This window comes from Carassius gibelio, chromosome A2 (genome assembly GCF_023724105.1).
Source record: "Carassius gibelio isolate Cgi1373 ecotype wild population from Czech Republic chromosome A2, carGib1.2-hapl.c, whole genome shotgun sequence".
Taxonomy (NCBI): Eukaryota; Metazoa; Chordata; class Actinopteri; order Cypriniformes; family Cyprinidae; genus Carassius; species Carassius gibelio.
Genome location: NC_068372.1, coordinates 9,604,894 through 9,615,133, shown reverse-complemented (window position 1 = coordinate 9,615,133; position 10,240 = coordinate 9,604,894).

The window sequence follows — 10,240 nt, the reverse complement described above, 5'->3', positions numbered from 1 at the left end:
ATAATATTTAGGCAATTGTGTCATGTGTGCTTTCTATTCTATGTTTACAATCAAAACTAGCAATGCTAACTGGTCAAACAGGTTTGCAAAAAGGTCTAAAATTATGGTTCAGTTTGATTCATAAGCATTCTAAGCGTCTTCATTGGAAAATCATAGTATAGGCCAGTGGTTCCCAAACTTTGAACAGGCATGTACCCCCTGAGACATTCTAGATCTTCCGGAGTACCCCCAACACCACCAATTGTTAACAAGTTTTTTAATTTTTTATTGATATTTATTTTTATCAATTTTGTCGAGAATAGTGAATAGAATCATAAACAAATTATACAAATCTCATCAAAAGTCAACATATGATACAAATGTGCTGAATATAATGATTTAAAAAAAATATGCACCCAATCTCACACACAATAGGCCTACAACACATGTCCAACATCTCATTTAAGTTATTGTTAACTTTTCACATACTGATAAGTATTGCTTTTCACATTTGATAACATTCTATATTTTCTTAACTTTTCTGCTGTAAAATAATAATAAAAATGAGAACACATTAACAATAGTAAACTAAATAGTAAACAGTAAATTAAATTGTAGTAAACCACACAGAATAGGCCTACCACCTCTCCATCCACATCACCAGTTTAATGTGAGGGATGTGCCTGGATGTTCTTACACAATGCAGCGATGTTAGGCCGAATTGGGGACAGTTTCAGTCTTAGGTCGTTTTCCACAAACAGTCTGTACCTATACTTGGTCTTAAGGCAGACCAAAGCTGAGAATCCAGTCTCGCATAAATATGTTGTAGCAAAAGGCATCAACGTCTTAATCGCTCGGTTTGCCAGGTCCGGATACTCTGCCCGCAAACTAATCCAGAAGTCTGTCAGTGTCTTCTGACCGAACTCGATTCTGACCGACCCGTTCGTGGATATTTCAATGAGGCTCTCTCTCTCCAGCATAGGAAGCTGGCATGTGCTGGGTGACGAAAAAGGATTACGAATCCATGTGTCGTGGTCTTCTGTTTCGGGGAAGTATTTGCGTAATTGCGCTGCCAAGTCGCCAAGGTGTTTCCGTATGTCACATCTGACAATGTCGGCAAGCCGTAGCTCGTTTTCACACAGGAAATCCTGCAGTGATGGGAATGCGCCAATGTCGTTGTCTTTGACACAGTCAGACCAGAAGTTCAGCTTTTTAATCGTGGCCTCTACCTTGTCTCGCACATTGAATATTGTCACAGAGCGACCTTGCAGCCCGAGATTGAGCTCATTTAGACGGCCAAAGATATCTCCCAAATAGGCCAGTCTTGTGAGCCACTCATCATCATGCAACCTATCTGACAAGCGAAAAGGATTGTCGATGAAAAACAGTTTCAGCTCGTCTTTCAGTTCAAAAAAGCGTGCCAAAACTTTCCCTCTGGATAACCATCGCACTTCAGTGTGGAGCAAAAGCGTCAAATGGTCACTGCCCATCTCACTGCATAAGGTGGAAAAAATGCGCGAGTTTAGGGGTCTTGATTTGACGAAGTTAACCATCTTTACTGTGTCGTCCAACACCTGTGCCAGGCTGTCTGACATTCCTTTGGCGGCAAGCGCTTCCCTATGTATGCTACAGTGGACCCAAGTGGCATCTGGAGCCACTGCTTGTACACGGGTGACCACTCCGCTGTGCCTCCCCGTCATTGCTTTGGCACCATCTGTGCATATTCCAACACATTTAGTCCAGGTTATTCCGTGTGATCGTATGAAACTGTCTATGAGTCCAAAAATGTCCTGCCCCGTTGTCCTCGTCGGTAACGATTTGCAAAAGAGGATGTCCTCATGGATTGACCCTCCATATATGTACCTGACGTACACCAACAACTGAGCCAGGCCTGCTACATCTGTTGACTCATCTAGCTGTAATGCATAGAATTCACTGGCTTGTATGCGACATAGTAACTGTCTCAAAACGTCTGCTGACATGTCACTGATCCGTCGGGACACGGTATTGTCCGATGAAGGCATTTTCTGCAAAGTATGTTTAGCCTTTTCCCCCAACATTTTCTCAGCCATGTCCATGGCAGCAGGGACAATCAGCTCCTCCACAATATTATGAGGCTTGCCTGCCTTAGCCACTCTGTAACTGACCATGTAAGACGCTTCTACTCCTGCCTTATTTACAGCATCTGGCGCGATCAGACATTTCTTGTTGTTAGAAAGCAGTCTCAATTGTCGCACAAAAAACTCCCGTGGCTTATTTTTCAAATTGCCATGTTTCGTTTCTAAATGTCTTTTTAAGAGTGAAGGCTTCAACGAGTTATTAGACAGGACCTGCGCACATATGACACACTGTGGCTGAGGGAAATTTGAATTGCCTGTGTATGTAAAGCCCAGAGTTATATAATCTTCGTTATATCTTCTTATCTTTGAGTGTGCCTCCCTACCATCGCCTTGTTGTCTTGATGGAAGAGTCTGTGTCTCCCCGTCTCCATCACTGTCCATGTTAATGGTTTGGCTAGCATCAGGCCTTTCGTCAGAGTTAGGATTAGCAATGATAGTGTCTTGACCTGAAAAGCTTGTCCCGACAGCAGGTGACTCCTGTGAAGTTTCTGTTGTCGTTCTGGGTATGGCCTGAACCCGTTTCAACCATTTATCCATCGATTGAAATTGTTTTTTTGTTTTGTCAAATAGACGTAACTGGGATGATTTCTGACAGGATTTTTTTTTTATTTGCGCGCCGCGCGACAAATAATATTTGTCGTCATAGCAACGTTTATTATGATGCCTTAGTGAGTTGCTACAGGTAACGTTACACATCCAGACTGAGAGTGCATTGGCTGAAATGTCTGTATGTATTTTAATTATTGTATTTGCTTTTTTCTTACTGTTTGTTGTTTGTTTGTTTTGATTGTTTTTATCTGTCCTGTTTGGCAAATAAACTTAATTGAATATGACGCAGAGCTGTAATCAGTAATCTGTAATCAAAATGAAAACGAAATCGCGACACTCGGGGAGAAAAATGCGTTCATCAGAAAATGCGTTTAATATATTGAAACGTCTGTTTATATACCATACTCACTTAATAAAGCAGCGTTTTATATTTAATATGAGAAGAGGTAACACTTGCGTTATGGTCCGGATTTGACACAAAAAATCTTTAACTTTTAGGTGGTAAAATATGTTTTAGTAGTAATTCTATGAATTACACTGGCAAACCTAAAGTAATATACCCACCGGATGAAGAAGGGTTGGCTCTCCGCAGAACATAATATATTCATTTTATTTTATTTTTCGTGTTCGCAGTTATGAGGAACAAACAATGCTACGGACGTGAGCACACTGAAAGAGGCACTACACAACTGCTTTAAAACTTTCACAGAGATCTCACACATAAAACACCAAATATTAAAAATTGGAATATCAAGCAAAATAATATTCGATGATTGAACTAAAAAATCGTAGCTCTCACCGGTAATCAATACGCTCCTACATTAAATTTCTCTGTAGCCTATATGCTACTTTAGCCTACTGTGCGTTGTAGCCCAGTCTTTAAAAAAACGATTTAATTTCATATTCATGTTTAAATAAAATTATATATATTTATTTTATTTTATGTTTATTATATGAAAGGTGAAAAGCATGATAATCCCGAAAATATCGAAAGACAAATGGAGTGGGCAGACATGATTTTGACCACTTCATTGAGTTTGTTTTTGTAGAAAACCTTTCTTTAAAGTGAATTTCGTTTTGTATTAATTTTGTCTTAACAAATAACAAGAAAATATAGCAGGCAATAAATCAGGACACAGAGTCGCCAGCGCATGAACTGGAGATCGTCTCTTGAACCGAAACTCAGCGTATAAGCTACTTGCCATACAGACCTGAGAGATATACATAAAGAAAGCATGAAATGTGTACTTAAACATGTTTAACAAAAGAATTCAAAACGAAAGAAAACAGACTGCTCTCTGCTTAGGCTAATCATATTTATCTCTGGCGTGCTCACTGCTGCGAAGATCGCGAGTCAGCATAGTCAACTTCATCTTTTACACAGAAAACACTTGTCTATTAATAAACAATTGAAATGTCTCCTTGATATATTTGACATATTAATAATCTATCATTACTTTTCCCAGTTCTTTGTGGCAGCTTATGCGTTATTGGCAGCGCCACCCTTATGAACGCGTCCCCACCGCTCAATAGTTAATATTCTTTGGTGTTCAGTTTATACAGGTTTTCTAATTGTTATTTAATATATAAATATAATTATTATTATTTTTTTATTATTATCAAAATCTTTTTTTTTTCTCGACACCTCTTTAACTTGGCACGAAATTCTGTCAGTGAAGTCCCGCATACTATTTGTTTAAATCAATAGCTACGTAATCACCATTACAAAAATTGTACTTTTTTTTACATTTTGAATCTTGAAAATATATATATATATGGCTAGTCCGACCTGCCAATCCTTTTTGTTACGGCAAACCAAAATATTTTTAAGGATCGCCTAAGAAGTTACCACCGTGGGACAGAGAAAACGTTTGAAAAGGCATGACTTAGATATTCTTTCTCGTACCCCCTGAAATCAGTCCACGTACCCCTCGGGGTACGCGTACCCCAGTTTGACAACCGTGGGATAGGCTACCTAGTCCACATCAATTCTAACTTACCTAACTTATCTAAGAAATAACCATTTATTTATATGCAAACACATTTTTGCCTCAGACACGCATTGATTCAATAGTGTTACCCCCACCACATTTATGAGGTACAAAAACATTTTTAGCAGCCTTTCTGAAGCTATCATGTTAGTAAAGAAAGCAGGCACCTCCCGAGGAATGTGAGTTTAAACCGAACTGCATTGCAAAAGTGCTTTGGTTAATTAAACCTAAAATTAGCTTAGTAGTTCAAGTCCCTACATATAGGCTATATCCTAGTGCTCCCTTTCTTAGCATGTCAATGCTAATTAATGCAGCACAGCACAGTTTTTGTACCCCATTTTCCCAATCCATATTTTTCATGTGTTTTATATACTGTACCTACTAAAAAGTATTCAGCTGACACCGTTTAAGATAAAGGTATCAAACCAATTGTACAAATCTATAAATATTATTCCTTATAATGCACACGGCTTGGTTTTTCATATTTATAGGCAATTATAGGCTATAATATTTATAGATTTTAACAGTTAAACAGTGTCTGAGTTTAATTAATTTCCATGGGTAAACATGAACAACATGGATTCAGTATACAAAAAGAATAAAGGCAAAATCTGATAAACTGAACCTTTTAAAATGATAGGGAATAATATTCAGAATATTTTACGGTTGGTTTTATACGTCTAGATCAAATAGTGTCAGAGTTTAATTTACATGGGTACAGTAGCCTACTACATAAAACATAGCCTAATGAAAAGTACTGTATATAAAAACAATGAGGGCATAGTCTGAAAAAAAAACAAGCCTTGTGCATTATAAGGAATAATATTTATAGATGTTTACAGTTGGTTTGATACCTTTATCTTAAATGGTGTCAGAGTTTAATACATTTTAGTGGGTGCAGTAGCCTATATAAAACATATGAAAATAAAAACAATGAAGGGATAATCTGAAAACCGTGCCTTGTGCAATAACAGGGATGTTTTATCAGAACATTTTAGTATTGGGTTTATATTATAATGGCACGTAGTTAAATTGTTTAATTAATTGAAATGTAAAAATTTTTACTGAATGAGAAGCTCTTGTTTAATGTAGGGGTGACATCTAGAGGTTGAATCTGAGAATATGGGGACAGCGTTGCTTATGAATATTAATTAGTAACGTGACGTTCGCCAAGCAGGAATAGTTGATTTACTGGCGTGATTGACTATATTAATATCCATGAGCCATGCCTGTTTAGTTGAACACGTCATGTTTTGAAACTTTGTGATTAAGTATTATTAGACAAATTCATGGTCCATGCAGCAATTTTTTCCCCCTTATTTATAAAGTAAAATAAATGTATTTGAAAGTACTCCATAACATTTATGCTGGCAAAAAATTTCTGAAGAAAATATTTGGATCTGGTTTTGACAAAAAAAAAAAAAAATCATAATTAGCCAGAATGACACTCTTCTTTATTTGCTTTTTTCATGTAATTTTACTTATCAGCTCCTGGAAGAATTTGAGTTTATCTCGAATACTATGATATACAAGACTATTCAATGAATCCCAAATGTACTATATATATATATATATATATATATATATATATATATATATATATATATATATATATATATATATATATATATATATATATATATATATATATATATATATATATATATATTAAGTGGATCCTGTTCAAATTAAGTGGATCCCAATGCCTGTTTTGTAATAAGTACATTTTCATCTTAATTCTTCTTATGATTATATATTCACACATGAAAATGTTTTACAAGAGGTAAAAAATTATTTACTTTACTTAGTTCAGTTTCACTTAACAATAAAGCTCTCCGAACATGTATAATTTGCATGGCCTATAATTTTCTGTATTTAATGATTAATCTTTAAACCTGCCCTCTTCTATCTTTTTTCCTTTACTGTTTATTGTGCCACTATTGGTTGTTCATGTTTTCTTTCTTTCTCTTTGTTCTCTTTACTATTTGTAATTATTGTGTTCTAATTTTGTTGTACTATAGTGTAAACTGAAGGTTCAAAAGAAGCATTAAATAATAATAATAATAAAAAAAAGTATTAGCCAAATTAAGTTCAAGCACAGTCCACAATTAAAATCAAAACTTTAATAATTAAATTAGTATCTAATTTTATATTACTTTTGCTGCTGTTGCTGTAGTTTAAATTATCATGATAAATTATGTTTTCTGAAGTTATTGATTTTTCCCCCTATTTGTACAAGGGAACTTTTTCTTAAATGTTTTAGTTGGAAGTTTGTCTATTGTTTTTTAATCATTCATTACTACTAGTTTCAGAACCACAAATTAATAAAGAATTAAAATACAATAGTTTTTAGATTGCAGTAGCAGTTGTGGTCATAGCATTCACATTTCAGTTTTAGTAATTCTACAATTTAAATAAATTATCCTGCAAATATATATATATATATATATATGTTGTTCAGTTGCTTTGACGCAATGTATTTTGTTTAAAGCACTATATAAATAAAGGTGACTTGACTTGACTTGACTTGAAGCATGTACGAAACAATGGCAATCATATAATCCTTGTGGCTCGTGACATCATAGGAAGATGCCCGGAAGCAAAAAAGGGCACCTGCTGAATACATCACCAATTTTTGTTGTCTTCAGGATCCGTCTGCTTGAAGTATGGGTGAGAGACCAAGGCAGGTGAGCGGTGTAGAAAGTGTGTGCTTCATGCCTGAGGACTATCGATGCGTCATGTGTCTTGGTAAGGGGCTTGTGCATTTAGTGTTTGAGGGCTCTGAATGCACTCATTGTGAGTGTTTCAAGTGAGAAAGCTCAGTTTGAATTTACCCCTCTTCTCGAGAGATGAATGACAAGTGTCTGCATCTTGCAGTTTAGGTCCCACTGCTGGCGAGCAAAACTGCCAGCCCCACTGCTGGAGCAGACTCCCTCCCCAGGCTTCTGGGTATTTTTAAGTGGGCGATCCCTCTGAATGCTCCCCCCTTTTCAGGACTTTAAGTAAACAGCATCTGCTCAGAGTTTAGCTGGGAACAGGGAACGCATGCTTTGCACTCTAATTTAGCGATCTGAGGGCAGCCATATTCTAGGCTGGGTTCTATAACTAGGTTGGGTTCCCCCTTGGCACAAGCTCTCTCAAGTAAGCACTGAAGTCTTGTCTAAGAATCTGCTATTCAAGGATAGCTTTGTTCCAGCTCGGACACTGTTCCCCTTTTGGGGTTTTTAAGTAGTGGTCTCCTTGAGCACATTGAGCACACCCCTGCTAGGGTTGTAAATAGATAGCGCACTCTCTGTGGTCTGGGCAGCTTTGTGGGAAGGCCTTACCTGGGTATCTGAGCTAGCTGTGTATTGTTCATTCTAAAATTATATACAAGTCTTCATAAGACCATTAGGATATAGCTATCTAAGGATTGCTGTGTTTTAGCTCAGCAGGTACTCTCCTTAATTTAAATAGTGATCTCTTTGAGCTCCCTAAGAAGCTTTATAGTTTAGCCTCTTCAGTGGTCTTGTGTATCCAGGCTAGTATTGCTCACATAGCATAGCTATCTGAGGATAGGTGTGTTCTTAACTTGGGTCAGATGTTACCCCTTATCTGAAATGGGTTCCCCCATTCTGCCAGGTTAGTGAGTGGCCTGAGGCGTCAGTGGCTTGGCCCTTTTCTGAGCAGAGGCTTGGTGTATGTCTGTCACTTCCCTGGTCTCTCACCAGGTAGACAGGCATGTGCCTTGGCATGGCATAGTTGGCATTTTGTTCCCGATTGTGTCCGCTAGAGGACGTAGCGTGGAGTTTCCTAGAAGGGAATTGTCTCAAGTTACATATGTAACCATGGTTCCCCAACATGGAACGAGATGTTGTGTCTCCTCACCATGCCTTTGTCCTGCCAGTTTACATCTCCTTCAGACAACTAAGTTGGTGATGTATTCAACAGGTGCTGTTTTATGCTATCGGTCATTCGCGTATGACGTCACTGGCCACGTGGACCAATAGGATTGGTGTTTTTTCACACATGTTTCAGACACTGGTCATGCTGGCAGGCTTCCCCATTGTATCCGGTATAGGATGCAGCATCTTGTTCTCTCTCAGGGAACGTGTTGGTTACGTATGTAACCCTCGTTCCCTGAGGGAGGGAACGGAGACGTTACGAATGGGATCTCGCCCGAGAGCCCAATCACCTTCGAGTGGTACAAAACGATCCAATGGTACACAAAGTACCTTGGTCTGCGGAATTTGCATCGCAAGCTCTGCCACGCAGAGCGGGTATAGAAGGAGCAACGCGAGCAACTCGCATTCAAGTCTTTGCTGAGGAGCCGAGCCAGTGACCCAGCCGTTCAGCGGAACAGCGATGTGGCAAGGGGATGTAACGTCTCCGTTTCCTCCCTCAGGGAACGAGGGTTACATACGTAACCAAGACGTTCCCTTTCAGTTGGTCACGTTCAACATTACGAATGGGGTCCCTTACAAAACACCACATGGCTGTCTTCCAGCGACCCGTGTGAGTGATAGCACCCTGTCGTGAGGCCAGCACGAGTGAGGGCCTATAGCTCACACAGAATACACTGGGTAGCATATTCCAGCTGGACATATGCTAGCAGGCTGCCAGCCTGCCTGCCCGTGGGATGACTTACAGATGGCAGGTATCTACCAAGGTGGTGATACATAAGAACTCTGAGGTACCCAGAAGTTTCAATGACAGAGCTGGCAAGGGGCTTGCCAAGGGAAAGACACATGCTGCGTAGAGACTTACTGTGGACATACACATGTGGGATTACCCAGAAAGGGGAATCACGACACATGGAGGCACCTAGTCCCACACATGGCTGACCAAAGGGCATGTACGCAAGTGTTGGACATCAACAGTGCTGGAGGAACCCAGGGTTCTGACTGAGGAACTCACCTGAGGGGAATAGCACACGCATCCAATCCGCGGAGTGGAATGGCGCAGCAAGCAGATTGACACCGCAGCAGGTCCTTACTGGCCCGAAGGGGCGAGTACCCGGGAGGACACGGGCTCTACACGGAGATTATAAAATCTTGCGAATGTGTTAGGTGTTGCCCAGCCCGCAGCTCTACAGATGTCTGCTAGTGAGGCGCCATGCGCCAGCGCCCAGGAGGAAGCTACACTCCTAGTTGAGTAAGCTCTCACCCCTAGGGGGCATGGCAGGTCTTGAGCCTGATAAGCCAGGACAATAGCATCCACTATCCAGTGGGATAACCTCTGCATGGAGACAGCCTTTCCCTTCTGCTGGCCTCCATAACAGACAAAGAGCTGGTCTGAGGTCCTAAGGCACCGAGTTCTGTCCACGTAGTTGCGGAGCGCACGTACTGGACAGAGCAATGCCAGGGCTGGGTCTGCCTCCTCCAGGGGCAGTGCTTGCAAGTTCACAACCTGATCCCTAAAGGAAGTGGTGGGAACTTTGGGCACGTACCCAGGCCGGGGTCTCAAGATAACGTGAGAGTTAGCCGGCCTGAATTCCAGTCATGCTTTGTCAACTGAAAATGCCTGCAGGTCCCCGACCCTCTTCACCGAAGCCAAAGCCGTCAGGAGCGCAGTTTTCAAAGATAAAAACTTTAGCTCTACTGAGAGCAAGGGTTCAAAAGG